The sequence below is a fragment of the Sorex fumeus genome, unplaced genomic scaffold, assembly GCF_029834395.1.
Source record: "Sorex fumeus unplaced genomic scaffold, SorFum_2.1 ptg000054l, whole genome shotgun sequence".
Lineage (NCBI taxonomy): Eukaryota > Metazoa > Chordata > Mammalia > Eulipotyphla > Soricidae > Sorex > Sorex fumeus.
Window position 1 is genome coordinate 49273180 of NW_026606111.1, and position 18276 is coordinate 49291455.

The following is an 18276-nucleotide window of genomic DNA, read 5'->3' on the forward strand; positions in this document are numbered from 1 at the left end:
CTCCATAGCTTAGAGGCCAGCCGGGCATTCTAGGGGAAAGGGCAGCTCAGATTGAGAGGGAGCACCAAATAAAGTGTGTTTGAAGGATCCACCCAGGAGGGGAGATGCATGTTGAAAGTAGACTATGGACTGAACATGTTTGCCACTCAATGCCTCTTTTGTAGACCACAACACCCAAAATGAGAGAGAGAACAAAAGGGAATGCCCTGCCACAGAGGCAGGGTGGGATGGGGTGGGGGTGGAGGTGGGAGACATATTATCCACGGTGGCAGAAAATGGGCACTGGGGGAGGGATGGGTATTTGATCATTGTATAATAGAAACCCAAGCACAAAAAATTGTAAATCTACAACTGTACTTCATGGTGTTTCACTAATAAAAGGAAAAAAAAGGAAAAATATTGGAGCTTAATGATTTGTTCTCATATATTTTCCCTACATGGTATAATTTGGCATTGATATAGGAAGGCTAGCATGAAAAAGTTGAGGTGTATATCTTAACCACCAATGCCAAAACCACTGTAAGTATGGAACCCAAAGTACAATAGTTAAACTTCAAAATGTGTTCGTCAAGGAAATCGGTGGGAATGCAGGGCGAAATGGGTCGTTTGTTGGTCGAGGGTTGAAGACACTGGTGGTGTGATTAGAATTGGAATATTGTATGACAAAACTCCATTATAAATGACTTTGTAAATCAAAATTGCCTAAATGTTAAAAAAAGAGAAGTCAACTCATATCTATATTTCAAGAAAGCTTGTCTTTGCAAATTTTGGCATGGAGAGCATAGTTGATAGAGAGATGGAGAAAGAAATGGAGAGTTGAAGGTTGGGAAGAGAATCCTGGATATCATGGAAGAGATGAAAGTTGATCTTAGAAGATTTGGAGCCATCAGAGTTTAGAGAGTTAAATGGTGAGACCATAGCAGTTTAGGTAGTTAAATAGAGAGATTGGTTTAAGTCATCAGCAGTGTATACATAGAGTTCAAAGACCTCACAGATATTCAGGCTATATCAACTAACAAGGGGACCGTTTTTTTCCTGAAGCACTATTTAAATATAATATATTGCCAGAATGAATGATAAGAAGCTGGTTCTCTTTTTCACAGATTAGTACAATAGAGATGAAAACTTTTATACAAAGGAATCTATCACCTTGTCTTATTGCTCTGCTTTCTTTTCATCATTCCATTCTCCCCCATGACCCTACCTAATCAGGGCTATCCACATTTCTAGCAGTGTCACCACATAGCCTCAGAGCATGTATTAACTGCCAGTAGCTCACAGTTCTCTTGTTTTACCCACACCCAGGCCAGAGCTATCCTTCTGCAAACGAAGATGTCTGCTGAAGGCCCTTTCTTCCTTGAAGTGGCAGTCATGGTTTACCTCTTATTAATCATTGTGTTTACAAATTTCGATGAATGTCACTATACTAGTGACAGGGATTTTCCAAACTAAGGGAAGAATAAACATTTTCCATTACCCCAAGAATTTTGGGCAGTTATTTTCTATCCACTGCAAATCACTTAATCACTTAATCACTTAACTTCCCTTTAGTCGTCGATTTGCACGAGCGGGCACCAGTAACGTCTCCATTTGTCCCTGTCGCGTGCTAGTGTAGCCCAATGGCATCTTTCGCTCCGGGAATATGAAGAGCCTCAAACCGATCATTCATGATCTTGATGAAGAAGTCTGACCATCTGGTAGGTGGGCGGCCACGCGGTCTCTTGACATCCCGTGGAATCCAATCAGTAACAGCTCTAGTCCAACGGTCATCTTTAAATCTCATTACGTGAGCAGCCCATCTGATTTTCGACCCCTTGGCAAATGAGACAGCATCCCTGATCCTTGATCGTCGACGGATGTCAGAACTCAGGATTCGTTCTCTCATTTGAGTGAAACGTGATATTCCAAGCATAGCTCTTTCTATTCTTCTTTTGGAGACCTGAAAGGCGTTCTCATCTTGTTTGCGTAGGGCCCAGGTCTCTGAGGCATATGTTAATGCAGGAAGAACAGTGGAATCAAAGAGATGTGCCTGGAGCCGGAGGTTCTTCTTCCTCTTAGCTATTTCTTTGACGTTCTTGAAGGCATTCCAAGCCGGTCTCTTCCTACTGCGCAGCTCGGGTGCCAGTCATTTGTCATGTTGATCTCTCGACGTAGGTAGACATAGCTGTTGCATTCGGAGATGGTCGTTCCATTGAGAGCGAATGGGGTATCAGGAACAAGGCTGTTTCTCATAAACATTGTCTTCGTAAGATTCAGCTGTAGTCCGACCTTTCCACACTCACGGTCAAAGTCTGCCAGCATTTGTGCCGCTTGGCTGATGTTTGGTGTTATTAAAATAATGTCATCAGCAAAGCGGAGGTGGTGTAGTTGCCGACCATCTATCTTCACTCCCATTCCTTCCCATTCCAGTCATCGCATGATGTTCTCGAGGGTGGCACTGAAGAGTTTCGGTGAAATGGTATCACCCTGGCGCACCCCTCTCTTGACGTCAACGATCACTTCTTTGTAGAATGGTGAGATCCTGGTAGTGAATCTGTAATACAGCTCACGGAGAATCCTGATGTATTGGGCTTGAATGCCCTGATTGGCTAGGGCTTCAATGACCGCTTCCGTCTCAACAGAATCAAAGGCCTTCTTTAAATCAATGAACGTTAAGCAGAGCGGCATCTTGAACTCCCGAGAAACCTCAATGAGTTTGTTTATCGTGTGGATATGGTCGATGGTGCTGAATCCTTTGCGGAACCCTGCTTGCTCGCATGGTTGTCCTTCATCTAATGTTCTGCCAATCCTATTTAGGATGACTCGAGTGAACAACTTGTAGATGACAGACAATAGGCAGATCGGGCGATAGTTGCCAATGTCATGGATGTCTCCCTTCGTGAACAGTAGAACGGTCCTGCTGGTTTTCCATTGGGACGGAACCTTGCATTCAGACAGGTAGCGAGTGAAGAGCTGAGCCAGTGTATTGATGAGTACTGACAGCAGGTTCTTCAGGTGTTCAGGTCTGACCTTGTCTGGGCCAGGTGCTGTTTGTTTCTTTACCAACGAAATGGCGTGTCGGATTTCGGAAGGGAGAACTTTGGGAACAACATACCCATCCTGTGGAATTTGGTATGTCGGCAAGTAGACATGGCTATCGAAGAGATTTGAGTAGAAGTCATGGATAATATTCTCCATTGCCATTCTGGAGGATGTGATGGATCCATCAGGACGTCGGAGGGCAGTCATCTTGGTCTTATAGTTGGCGAAGGACAGGCGGGCCTTACGAATACTTTTCCTGGCATCTGCCGCATATACCAGTACTTCTGATCTTCTCTCTTTGAGGTCTTCCTTGATCGCATCTCTGCACTGCTTTGCGAGCTCGGACATTAGCTTGCGGTTGCCTGAGGCATGCGCCAAACCACGCTGGCGAATTATCTCAAGAGTTTTCGAAGATAGGCGATTTTTTGTGGCTATCTCTCTCTTGGCGTTCCTCGCACATTCATGGATGTGCTGAACCAGTCGATCATATTCCTCGTCATTGTTGTCAACAATGGCATCTTCCCATGCTGCTGCAATAGTACCAAAGAGTTCTCAGTTGGTCGTCATTCTGGGAGTTCTCTTTTTGAACTTTGCAGCCCTTTCTCCCCGCTCTGTGAAGTAGAATTTTGCACGAAGGAGACGGTGGTCCGATCCCATTCGAAATTTCGGGAGAACAGCGACATCAGTCAGGCAAAACCGTCGATTGAATATGATGTGGTCTATTTCGTTGTGGAATCGTCCACCGGGAGACTCCCATGTCCATCGTTTAGATTCTGCCTTCTGGAACTGTGAGTTACCATGAATGGTCTTGGTCGACATGATGAACTCAGACAGTCTCTCAGCCTGTTCGTTCCATTCTAGGCCATGGGTCCCGATGTGAAGTTCTTCGGCTGATCTTCTCGGTCCTATCTTGGCATTAAAATCACCCAAAATGGTCTTGTAGAAGGTGTGGTCTTCTTTATAGAACTTCTCTAGTTCCATGTAGAACTTCTCTATTTCTCTTTCATCATAATGAGATGTTGGTGCGTAGACAACGAAGATAGAAACTGCAGGCAGTGAGCCACATCTATTCAAATGTAAACGTCCGATTCAGGTTGTTAGGCATTCAAATGAATCAATGCTCTTGGCCAAGTTTGTGTTGACAAGGACACCGACGCCTCCAACACCTCTTTTATCGCATGTTCCGAGGAACAATTCTTCTCCAGTGTCGAAAACTGCATGGTGAGATTCGTGCCTTCTTGTCTCGGTCAGACCAATCATGTCGTACTTGATCATTCGTGCTTGTACCATCAGGTCCTCGATGGATGCATCTGATGCTAGCATACGTGCATTGAAAGTACAGACGATCATTTTTGTCTTCCTTCGTTGTGGCAGCCTAGGTCGACCTTGAGATTTTGTCGGCCTCTCCTTTCTCATCCTTCTCAGTGCTGCCATGTCGGTGAAGCCTTCAGGGTCAGGTGAATGAGACCAGTTGTAGTTACTTGTTTTGGCATATCGAATACACAACGGATAGCTTGCCAGGCTCTTCCGTGCGGGCGGAATACTCTCGGTAGCTTGCCAATCTTTCCGAGAGGGATAGAGGTTTTTGGGGTGACCTCTAATCACCCTTGTAGGTGTTACCATATTTGAACCCTATCAAATATGGTACGACAATTCCAGAGGATGGGTATTTAGTGTCTTATGATGTGTCGCTCGGCCGCAAGGGGCCGCGCGGTTCCGGAAAGCATCCTGGAGTGTGGCGACGGCTGGGTAGTGGAAGTAGTGTCGAGAGTGGAAGTCTGCCAGCGGGGTATTTATCTGGGTAGGGTGGGTCTCCTGTGCACAATTTGATCCCTGGATGGTTGATGGAAGCATACAGGGCAGGGTAGGGTGGGGCTCCTGATTAGAATCCCTTTGTCACCTGTGGTGGTGGGAGCAAGCAGAGAAGCTCTGTCCCTGGGTCCGCGGAGCCTGGAGTCCAAGGTCTCAGAGAGTTCCGCTTATCTTGTTCTGTGGGTCTTCAGTTGTGCGTGGGTCTCAGCCGGAGCTGCCACGCGGGTCCGGAAAGTGTCCTGGAGTGTGGCGAGGGCTGGGTAGTCGAAGTAGTGTCGAGAGTGGAAGTCTGCCAGTGGGGTATTTATCTGGGTAGGGTGGGTCTCCTGTACTCCTTTTGATCCCTGGGTGGTTGATGGTAGCAGACAGGGCAGGGTAGGGTGGGGCAAATAATCTATGATAATTAGTCAACAGAACTGAAGTAAAAACAGGGACATTTGTCAATTTGGTGCCATGACTAGTCAGTCTTAGTATAAATATATATTTCTAGAAAAAAAAGCCGAAGAAAACGAGTTGGTTGCTAGCAAAGAATGCCAAATCTCTGCCAAGAAATCCCTTGAAAATAAAAATTGTGACTATGTACAGAACATGAGTGCCACTCAATGCCTCTTTTGCAGACCAAAACACCCAAAACGGGAGAGAGAGCAAAAGGGAATGCGCTGCCATAGAGGCATGGTGGGATGGGTGGATGTGTGTGGGAGGGATACTGGAATCCATGGTGGTGGAAAATGGGCAATGACGGAGGGATGGGCATTTGATCATTGTATAATCGAAACCCAAGGACAAAAATTGGTAAATCTACAACTGTACCTCATGGTGTTTCACTAATAAAAATTAAAAATAAAATAAAATACAAATTGTTTTGTCTGCCAGAGATCAATAGATGGGAACCTGAGTGAAGGCAAAAGATTAAGTTGGTTGACTTTTATTTTTCCTTGAGTATATAAATTTGATTTTGGAATCAATTTATTTGACAGTTTATCAAGACAGAGAAATTTTCATCACTTCTCTTATTTAAAAGTATAGTGATACACCATATCTCTATCTCACTTTATTTTTATTTCTGATAGTTTGACACAATAGATATGTCAAAATCATAGATAAATGTCAATTATTTAAATACTTTTTGTTATGTATAATTACTTTATAGAACTGCTTAAATTTTAGGATTATGCAGAATCAACATGCATGTATCACATTACACTCACCACTGAAAAGCCTACTCTGTCATTCACCATTGTTCAATTTTTCCACTTTGATTACACCTTTCCTTCTGGTAACTAAATAGACTTATAGTTCTATAGTTTGTTTTTATTGCTTTGAAAAGATCAAAACTATGCAATTTTCAACATTGGATGAAACTAGAGGATATCATGCATGTAAAGTTATCCTTAAGGAAAGGAACAGATACAGAGAGCTTTTTCTCATATATGGGATGTAAAGATACACAGCAAGGTAGCAACAAAGGTTCAAGGGCAATGTAAGGGGAGAACTGATCCACACAATTGAGTCAGGGGATTGGGAGGGAGGGATTCTGGGGGTTTGGGGGAAAGGGAGGGGTTATTTTTTGAGAGAATGAGGAGTGTCATGTTGGAATTATGTGTATGACAAACCATTATTAATTGAATTATAAATCATAGAATATAAACAATAATTTAGACGTTGGTCAATCCCATTTTATTCTTTTAATTTGTTTTCTCCATATGCTACATATGCATGAACTTGTATGATGCCTATCTTTCCCTGCCTGGTTTATGTCACTAACCATAATATCGTCATGTTATCCATTTTTATACAAATAATAAGAAGATTTCACTTCATACAACTGAGTAGTATTCCATTGCTTTACCACCTTTCATTTTCAAAATTTGTGGTTTAAAAGATACAAATATTGGTTTTAACATTGCTCTGGTGCTTTAAAATATTTAGTTTAGTGAAGCAAAATAGATATTATTGAAAAACACTTAGAAACTTGTGAAACAGGTGTAGGGTGGAATGGAATATATGTTCAAGAGAGAACACTCGTTTAACAAAGCAAGCAAAGAGAGACATGCAGAAAGGAAGCACGGTATTTCTTCAAGGGAGAACACAAGTTTGAGGACCAAGCCGACTCTGGTAGTTTAGGAATAAGAACTTGGAGTGGTATGAACTTAACTTGTGCACTTTAGGGGAGAACCTGAGTGACACTATTAGAAGTATGCTCAGGATATCTTAAACAGGAGTCTGCACTTGGAGTGAGAAGGGTAGAGAGTTCTTTCGGGAGATCTGGACTGTGGAGAACAGTAATATTATAACATTAATGATAGTATCTTACCGTGGGATTCCAAAAAAATCTTTAACAGTGGCGTAAGAAATGATAACATTCTTAGGTATTTGGATTTCTTGTGGAAACTACTGGGAAGCTGTGTTGATGCTCTGGATGTCTCCAACTGAAACAAGGTCAACAAGTCATGAATGAAAAATTACAAGTTAGATGGATCAAGGATTCTGATCCCAGTGGATGGCTAGCTTTTGGTTAGACAATTTCTACTGATGGCCTGATGTAGGTTCTGATCCTGGGATACGTAACAGACAGGGATCCTCAGAAGTGAAGCCTCTGAGACAGAAGTCATTCATGCCAACTTATGGGTTATCAATGTTTGCTCATGGCTGCTACCATTATAACATGTCATTCAATGGTTTTGTGGTTTCAATTTACTGTGCCAATGTAAAGATGAAGTTTCTAAATCAAAGGTAAAAATCTGAGGCCCTCAAGATGATGAATTGTGGGGATGGGGGGGGAGCTGGAGCTATAGTACAGCAGGTAGGGCATTTGCCTTGCACACGGCATACCCAGGATAGATTCCCAGCATCCTGTATGGTCCCCCCAAGCACCGTGAGGAGTAATTCCTGAGTGCAGAGCCAGGAGTATCCCCTGTGCATCGCCAGGTGTGACCCAAAAACGCAAAAAAAAAGATGATGACTTACCTTTATATATTTTGAAGTCAAGTAGAAGCAGCCAGAAAACTCCCCAGAAAAAACTTCTCCAGGATCAAAAACATCATCACCTCTAGCGTGAGAGCATACAGAAAATAAGGTTTCCATTTATGCCAAGTTAAAGCAAGCCATACATGATCTTGGAAAGTCTGTCAAAGGAAAGCATGGATTTAGGAAGGATAAGGTGACAACTGGGTCTTATAATATACAAGATATATATATTAAAATATACAATATTTTATAAGTATTTATATATATTTATTTATATTAAAATATAATATGTATCTTAAAATATACAAGAGAAGCAAAGGTCATGAAGTAGGAGGTAAGGTGGCAATCAGGTCCACTACAAAAAGCATTTTTTAATAAAAAGAGAAAATGTAATGAGACATCAAATAAGACCTTTGTAAATATGTAAGAACAGGGTTATAACTCAGTGATTCAGAATTTGTCTTCCATTGTATGATGATCTGTGGTTGATCCTTAGCACTGTAAACAACATTGTTTTTAATTTTTAATTTCTTTCTTTCTTTCTTTCTTGCTTGCTTGCTTTTTAATTTTTTGAGTCTTACCTGGCTATGTATAGGCGTTAATTTTAATTTTTTAAAAAAGTTATAATTTTACTTTTTTACCTGTAGTTTAAAACGAAATCTAAATTATTTTAGAGTAAATATATGTGAAGAAGAATAAAATTTACAGGAACTATTTAGTATTCTTAATGATATTGCAGTCAGAACTTTGAGTATTATGAATGGAGAAAAGAGGCACTATTTTGTTGACGGTTACTCTAACTAGATGTTCTGATGATTATTGGTTCTTTGGGGACACATCCAGTCATGTTCAGGTGCTGCTTTGGCTCAAGGGTCTCTTCCAGTGTTGCTCAGGGTACTATGTTGTGCCAGGAAAAGAGTCTGCTTCTTTTACAGGCAAAGTCCACAGTCGTTCCAGTGAGCTATCACTCCAGTCTGAAAGGCTCTTAAGAAAGACTCTCATTTCACAAAATAAGTGGGGAACCTTTATTGCAGATGCTTGTTTAAATTGTTTGGCATGGAACCAGAGACACCAGCTTTCATTCAAAAAGTGGCCAGTGAGATTAATACCAGGAGTTTTGCTCCATGGTTTGGAATCCAGCCACACATTCTAGGGGGAAAGGGAGCTCATATAGAGTAAGGAGCACCAAATAAAGGGTGTTTGGAGGATCCTCCCAGGATTGGAGAAGCATTCTGAAAGTAGAGTATAGACCAACATGATTGCCAGTCAATGCCTCTTTTGCAAACCACAACACCCAAAAGGAAAGAGAGAACAAAAGGGAATGCCCTGCCACAAAGGCATGGTGGGATTGGGGGATAGGGGGTGGGAGGGACACTGGGACCCGTGGTGGTGGAAAATGGGCACTGGTGGAGGGATGGGTATTTGATCATTGTACAATTGAAACCCAAGCGCAGAAATTTGTAAATCTATAACTGTACCTCATGGTGTTTCACTAACAAAAATTAAAAAAATATATAAATGGCAGAGAATGGGCACTGATTGAGGGATGGGTACCGGATCATTGTATAACTGAAACCCAAGCACAAAAATTTGTAAGTCTACAACTGTACCTCCTGGTGTTTCAGTAATAAGCATTAAAAGAATAAAAAGTGAGGCAATGCATAAAAAAAAGTGGTCAGGTACCATCAATGCTGCTGCCCACACCCACACCGGGAGTGACAATGCTATGAGCAAGGGTTTCCATACTTGGATTCTCAAGATAGTGCCCCAGGAAATACTGACACGCAGCAGCATTTTGGACCCAACCTATTATAAAATTTGTTAGAGGTTAATTGATACCAAACAAGAAAATTCAGGACTGTTGTGTAGCTTCTTTGATAATTTATTTTTCTCTAGTAGCTTGTAGATATTAGGGGTGGCAGTGGTATATTCTATAATAAACAGTATTGCGTTTTTAAAATGTTGAAGGCCTAAGGTATATAAAGGAGGCAAAATAAAATGAGTAAATATGTACACACATGAACACTTTTGTTCTTTCTTTAGCAATTGCTTGGATGAAAATTGTAGATGGGTAGCATGTATTTAAGTAGCTGGAGATAGGGATCAGGGGTAGTGCGGACTGCAGGGGAGGGTGGAAAGATGGGAAGAGATTATAAGTGTGTGTGTTTATGAGTGCTATTGTGTGAGAATGTTGAGTTTATAAGAATTCATGCATGCATGTGTGAGTAAGAGAGAGAGAGAGAGAGAAAGAGAATGAGTGTGTGTGCATGTATCCGTGTGTGTGTGTTTTCTTAGAAAAATCCTATATTTCACCTGAACTACTGTACCAAGTGATGCTGTCATTCATTATGAGAATGTAATAAATAAATTTTATTAAATTCAGGTGGTGAAATATGTTGGCCTTTAAGCCCTTCCCCTCCCCAATTCATCAAATTCTTCCTATAATTTTCATTTACTCCCTGACCTCTTCAGGACTCAATTGGATTCAATCTGCCACATCCAAACTTATCTCTTTTAGAAAAAGTAATTAGATTAAAATATAAATCACAGTATTGTTAACATTCAAGTGGGTTCTAATGATAATTAATAATTTCTATTCATAGAAATACTTATTCAGGCCACACAATAAGGCAAAATTCAGAATATTGGACAGAAGTCAATTATTTCTCAAGCAGAACTAGCTATATTATAGCCATTCTAAAGATGTTAGAAATGTGCAGTCCAGACATTAGAGGTTCATGCTATAAGTAAAAGATTTCTCGTTTTCTCACCTGAATCCTATTCTCCATAATAATAATTGAATAAATGAATAAGTGACAGAAATAATTGAATGTTGTATTCTTCACTTGAAGGTTTTATTCACAGATCTTGTCTCATAAAAATTATTCAGAAAACATTATATTAAACAAACATTCCATGGTGATTAATCAGAATTCTTATGTTTGAAAGTGACAAACTCATACCACACTCATTTTAAACTAAGAAGATACTTGATTCATGTACCTATAAAGCTGGAGTGCCCTCTAGGTATGGTTGGGTCCAAAGAGTTGATTTTTATTTATTTACTTATTGATTGATTGAGTGATTGACTGAATCACCATGAGTGGTTGACTGAATCACTAGGACATAAAGAGATACAAAGCTGTTCATGAGTAGGTTTCAGTCATACAGTGTTCCAAGACCCATTGCTCCACCAGTGAACATTTCCCACCTACAGTGTCCCCAGTTTTCCCCCTGAAATCCTTTCTCTCCCTCTCTCTCTCCTCACCCCCGCCCCCTGTCTCTCCCTTTATTCTACCTATCTACCCATCTACCGATCTCTCCCTTTTGAGGCATCATGGTTTACAACACAGCAACTGATAGGTTACCATGTTTCTTCCTTTACCTATTTTCACTTCACAGTTCTTTTCCAGCATGATCATTTCCAACTATCTTTGTCATAGTGGTCTCTTCTCGATCCCAACTGCCATCTCCCCCAGCCCATAAGGTAGGCTTCTAACAGTGGACCAATCATCCTGGCCCTTATTTCTACTGTCCTAAGGTATTAATCTAAAGTTATGTTTTTTCATATCCCACAAATGAATAAAATCCTATATCTGTCTGTCTCCTTCTGACTCATCACACTCAGCATGATACTCTTCATGTACATCCATTTATAAGCATACTTCATAACTTCATTTTCACTAACAGCTGCATAGTATTCCATTGTTTAGATATACCATAGTTTCTCTAACTAATCATTGAGGATTCTTGGGCATACAAGTTGTTTCCAGATTCTCACTATTGTGAATAGTGCTTCAATGAACATAGAAGTGCAGATAGCATTTCTGCTGTGTGTTTTGGGGCCTGGGAGTATATTGCCAAAAGTGGTATTGCTGGATTCATGGAAGCTCAATTTGTAGCTTTCTGAGAAATGCCCATATTGTTTTCCGAAAAGGCTGAAGCAATCGGCATCCCCACCAACAGTAAAGAAGAGACCCTTTCTCCACACTTCCATGCTGACATTGGTTGCTCTTGTTCTTTTTGATGTGTGTCAATCTCTGTGGTATGAGATATCTCATTGCTGTTTTGATTTGTATCTCCCTGATGATTCATGATGTAGAAAATTTTACCTCTGTTTTTTGGTCATTTGTATTTATTCTTTGAGGAAGTTTCTGTTCATTTCTTCTCCTCATGTTTTGGTGGGGTTGGATGTCTTTTTCTCATAAAGTTCTACCAGTGCCATATATATCTTGGGTTATATACAATAAGGGGTTAATTGTATGGGTATTGCATAAATAATTTTTCCCCATTATGTGGGCTCTCTTTTTATCATGGTCACCATTTTTTCTGAGTTGCAGAAACTTCTTAGTTTAATGTAGTCTCATTTGTTTATCTTCACTTCCTCTTCCTTGGTCAGTGGTGTATCATTCTAGAAGTTTCCCTTAGCTTTAATGTCATGGAGGGATCTTCCCACATTTTTCTCCATATATCTTAAGAATTCAGGTATGATATTGAGGTCTTTAATTCATTTGATCTGACTTTGTGCCTGGCACTATAAAGAGGTCTGAGTTAAATTTTTTTGCATGTTGCTGACCAGTTTTCCCAGCAGCACTTGTTGAAGAGACTTCCTTGCTCAACTTCATATTTATTGAGCCTTTATGATACATTAGGTAATAATAATCTGAGGGCCAGCGTCAGGATATTTGACTATATTCCATTGATCTGAGGCCTGTCTTTATCTGAATATCATGCTAATTTGATTACTACGACTTTGTAGTAGGGTTTGAAGTTGGGGAAGCTGTTCCCTTCTTCTTTTTACCAAAGATTGCTTTAGCTCATCATGGGAGTTTATTGTTGTGTATGAGTTTCAAGAGGGTTTAATCTATTTCTTTGAAAAATGTTATGGGTATCCTTATAGAAAGTGCATTAAATCTTTATAGCGCTGTGGGGTGTATTGCCATTTTGACAGTGTTAATCCTCTCAATCAATGAGCATGGGATGTGATTCCATTTCCTCATATCCTCTTTTATTTCATGAAGTAGTGTTTTGTAGAGTGTTTTTGGTATAGGTCCTTAACATTTTTAGTTGATTCTAGTATACTTGATTTTCTGAGGTTATTGTGAATGGGTTTGTTTTTCGCCTATCTCTTTTTTCTCTTTCATTAATAGTATTTGGGAAAGCCATGGACTATTGGATATTGATTTTGTAATATGCTACTTTAGTAAACAAATCTATTCTTCCCAGGAGCTTTTTGCTAGATTCTTTGGGATTTTCTAAGTATACTATCATGTCGTCTCCAAATAGTAAAAGCTTGAGTTCTTCCTTTTTTTATCTGGATGCCCTTGATATCTTTTTCTTACCAAAATCATATGGCAAGTACTTCAAGTACTATGTTGAATAGGAGTGGTGAGAGTGGGTAACTTGTTTTGTGCCTGATTGTATTTTGGGAATCTAGCTCATTGATTTTTCTCCAAGCCTTTAGTTTTTCCCCATTGAGAATAATGCTTGGTGTGGGTTTGTAGTAGTTTGCTTTGACTAGATGGAGGAAAGTACTTTCAACTCCCATTTTGTTGAGAGTTTTTCATCATGAATGGGTGCTGGATCTCATCAAATGCTTTATCTACAACTATTGATATTATCATATGATTTTTATCTTTATTTTATTGAGATGGTGTATTCTGTTGATTGACTTGAGAATGTTAAGCCATCCTTGCATCCGCAAGATAAACCTACTTGGTCATAGAGTGTGACCTTTTGAGGAGTTTCTGATTTCTCTTTGCTGGTATAATCTTGAGGATCTTTGCATCTGTATTTATCAAAGAAATAGGTCTGTAATTTTCTTTTTTGTGGTTTCTCTGTCTGATTTGAATATCAGGGTGATCTTTGCCTCATAGAAATTGCTTGGGAGTATTTCTGTTTCTTCAATTTCCTGGAAAATCTTAAAAAATATTGGCAGTAGGTCCTCCTGAAAGGTTTGAAATACTTCATTAGTGAATCCATTTGGGCCTGGGCTCCTGTTTTGGGGGATACTTTTGATTATCATTTCAATTTCCTTGTAGTGATGGGTTCGAGTTTTCAAAATGTTCTTTGTTCAGCCTTGGGAGGTAATTGGAATCCAGTAATTTATCAATTTATTTCAGATTCTCTCATTTCCTGCTTTAAAGATTCTCAAAATAATCTCTGATGATCCTATGGATTTTGTAGTTTCTATTATGATGCCTCCCTTTGCATTTCTGATTCGGTTTATTAGGATTCTTTCTCTTTTCTTTTTGTGAGTCTTGCTAGTGGTTTATCGATCTTATTTATTTTCTCAAAGAACCATGTCTTGCTTTTGTTGGTCTTCTGAATTGTATTTTGGGATTATATCTCATTGATTTCTGCTCCAGGTTTTATTATTTCTTTCCTCCTGGCTAGTTTGGACTCCTTTTCTTGGTCATTTTCCAAAATCTTGAGCTGTAAGTTATTTTTGTAGGCCCTTTCTTTCTTCCAGTTGAATTCTGGCGGAGCTATAAACTTTCCTCTTAGAACTGCTTTTGCTCTGTCCCACAAGTTCTGGTAGTTCCTCGTTGTCATTTTTTCTGGAATCTTTTTATTTCCTCCTTGATTTCTTCTCTAAGCCAATGGTTGTTCATTACTTCCCTCAAATAAAATATTTTCTTGCCGAGTTTTTGTCTGTTTGATCTATTGAGAAGTGAGAAAGTACTGTTGAAATCTCCATCTAGTATTGTGTTGCTATCAATGTTTTTCTTTAAGTCTATTAGAAGTTGTTTTTACGTATTTTGCTGGTCTGTCATTAGGAGCATCTACATTGAGGAGGGTGAGTTCTTTCTGATGTACATATCCCATGATCATTAAGAAATGACCTTCACTGTCTCTTATAACCTTTAGTCTGAAGTTCATGTGGTCTGATACTAGTATTGCCACTGCAGCTTTTTGGAGGTGTTCTTTTCTTGAAGAATTGTTTTCCAGCCTTTTACTTTTAGCCCATGGTTGCTTTGATTGCTCAGATGTATTTCTTGCAGGCAGCAGAATGTTGGGTTCAGTTTTCTATTTCATCCTGCCGTCCTGTGCCTCTGAATTGGTGTATTTAGTCCATTGACGTTGAGAGAGATCATTGTGATAGGGATTGTTGCTATCTTTATGTCGAAATTTGGAGTACTTGTGGGGCTTGTCTTAGCTTAAAGTAGCCCTGTTAATTCTTAATGCAAGAAAAATATGGAACACTTTACAAGTTGGCCTGTCATCTCTGTGTAAGGATCATGCTAATCTCTGTATCATTTCAATTTTAGTATATGTGTTGCCAAACTCAGTATAAGAGTTGATTTTTTCCCCTATTTTTCTCTTCTGATTTCTCTGAGTGTTGTCCTTACTCACTCCTATGGCAGACAGTGATTCCCAATCTAGGAAGGTATTTCAAAGGAGCTTGAAGTGATAAATTTAGAACATTAATGTCCCAGAAGGAAAAGTATGGTTTTTACAATATTATATTTTACCATACCCAGGGCATCAGTTTTGCAAAATAATTCTTTTGGAAGATAGAGAATCAGTGTTGTTTAATGCTCTTCCCTGAAATCTTCATTAAGAAAATTAAACTGGAGCCTTTTGCTATTCTCACCTCGGTCCCGTGTACATCTCCAGAAAACGGTGGATGGCGTTGTCCACACTTTGACCACCTTGAAAGTAAGTAGGATTTTTCTCCTGAAGGAAGAGGTGAGAAGCATATTGATAATTTCATTCCACTTTATTACAAGTTAAACTTGAAGGGAATGTGAGACTCATGAGGCTCCTGTAAAGGACAGAAAAAGGGTCTCAATGTAGTGTAATGGCCCAGACACATTAACAACACAGATGACTCAAAGTAACCTGTGTGCATCTTTGGGTGTATAGTGAGTTTTATATCTACTCATAGTGATTCTCAGTCATTCCACATGGGCAAAACAGACCTGTAATTAAAAATCTAGTTCTCTGAGCAGAATGGGCTTTCTTAGGTGATTGAACATGTGTGTAATATTTTATTACTAAGCACATACAACTGTTTGAATGATGTGTACTTTTCGATCAAAAATTAAGTCCAAATATCTCTGAAATGGCAGTCTCCTGATGCCGCACCTGGCTTTCCTCACTGGGGCCCCTTGGAGGGGGTGGGTTGAGTTTCCCTCACCACCCCGAGCAGAGACCTGGCAGCTGAAGATCTCTGCAACCAGCCATAGTTATGCTTAAGACCACTCTCACCACACTTGAAGGAGCCTCATGCATGAAGGAACTGGCAGAGGAACCCAGGTGTGCGGGACCCGGGGCTGAGATATTCAAGACTGCTTGGACCAAGAATGGGCCTCCTCCATCCAGATCCCCCATCTTCCAGTAGCTAAGTGTTACACCCACGGACTGCCTCTGGAGCCATGTAATCCCATCAATGGCCAAGATCCAGATACTGGATCTTGTTGATAAGATAACAACTCATATTGTCCAGTTCTCTTTCTCGGAGAACATGGCAGGTTACCAAGCGTATCTTGCCTACATGGCAGAGACTGGCAAGTTACCCGTGGTGTGTTCTATATGCCAAAACCCAGTAACAATGAAGTATCTCATTTCCCTGACCGTGAAAAAACCTCCAATGTGGCACTTGCTAAAATCTCAGGGCTAGGACGAATGGAGATGTAACTGGTGCATGATACCAGTATTCCTCCCACCATGCCCCCAAACATGCCTTTGTGGCAGGGCATTCTCTTTTGTTCTCTGGGGCCATGGCATGCCAGAGAGCCACTCGTGGTGGGCAACTCATGGTCTTGGCTGGCAGGACGAATGGGCTGGTTTTACCCCTCACCCCCAATCCCACGAGGCCGTAGTTGCCCTGTCACCCTAGCTCATACCTGGCTGTCCAATAATCTCTGAGGTGGTGGGCATCGTGCCGCCAGGGGGGAGAAAGGCAGAAGCGACAAATACCCTTTCCCACCTGAGGGAGAATGGTGCCGTAGCTTAATGCATAGTTTAGTCACTTTTCTGCCAAAAGCCTCTGGGTTCCGAATTGGATCCACGTGCCTCTGGTGCTGTGGTCGTGCCGGATAGCCTCTTGTGGGGGTCAAATCGTGATCTTGGTGGGGCAGAAAGAATGGCTCTATGGCCTACTTTTGGCATGCATCTCCCACCCAGAGCGGGTCCTCCAAATACCCTTTAGTTGGTGTTCTGGCCTCTATCTGAGCTGCCTTTCCCCCCAGCATGTGATGTCGGCTTCCAAGGCCTGGAGCAAACCTCCTAGTCCTTATCACTCTATTCTTGGGTATTAGTCTCTTATTCTGTTACTTTATATTCCACAGATGAGTACAATCTTTCGATGTCTGTCCATATCTTTCTGACTCATTTCACTTACTATGTTGATCCACTTTATGCAAATTTCATGACTTCTTATTTTCTAACAGCTGCATAGAATTCCACTGTGTAGATGAAAGAAAGTGTCATTAACAAGTCATCTGTTCTTGGGCACTAGGGTTTTTTTTTCCCAGATTTTGGCTATTGTGAACAGTGCAGCAATGAACATACAAGTGCAGATGTCATTTCGGCTGTACTTTTTTGCCTCTCCAGGCTATATTCCCAGGAGTGATATTGCTGGGTCAAATGGGAGCTCAATTTCTAGTATTCGGAGAACCGTTCATACTGTTTTCCAAAACGGCTGAACCTGTCCGCATTTCCACCAGCAGTGAAGGAGAGTCCCTTTTTCCCCACATCCACGGCAACACCGGTAGCTTTTGTTCTTTTGGATGTGGGTCAGTTTCAGTGGTGTGACGTGATATCTCTTTGTTGGTTGTACCTGCATTTCCCTGATGATTAGTGATGAAGAGCATTTTTCATGTGCCTTTTGGCCATTTGGTATCTTCTTTGAGAAAGTTACTGTTCATTTCATCATCCCATTTTCTGATGGGGTTGCATGATTTCTTCTTGTAGAGTTCAACCAGAGCCTTGTATATTGTTGATATCAACCCCTTATTACATAGGCATTGGGTGAATATCCTTTCCCATTCTGTAGATTGTCTTTGTATTCTGGTCACTGTTTCCTTTGAGGTGCAGAAGCTACTTAATTTAAGATAGTCCCCTTTGTTCATCTCTGTTTTCACTTTTTTGGCCAGTGGCATGTTATCTTTGAAGATACCTTTAGCTTCAATGTCGTGGAGGGTTTTGCCCACCTTGTCTTCAATGTACCTGATGAATTCTGTTGTGATGTTGAGATCTTTGACCCATTTTCATCTGACTTTTGTGCTTGCTGTTAGGTAGAGGTTTGAGCCCATTTTATTGCATGTAGCTGTCCAGTTTTTCCAGCACCGTTTGTTAAAGAAGTCTTTCTTGCTCCACTTCACATTTATTGCTCCCTTATCAAAGATTAGATGAACATATATTTGAAGGTGTGTGTCAGTATATTCAATGATGTTCCATTGGTCGGCGGCTCTGCCTTTGTTCCAGTACCATGCTGTTTTAATTATTATCGCTTTGTAGTAGAGTTTG

General features: G+C 40.5%; 1 pseudogene; it reads right to left on the minus strand.

Annotated features, from left to right (window-relative positions):
- Nucleotides 1-14991: 14991 nt before the first annotated feature.
- Nucleotides 14992-15090, minus strand: LOC130033711 (uncharacterized; annotated as a pseudogene).
- Nucleotides 15091-18276: the final 3186 nt, after the last annotated feature.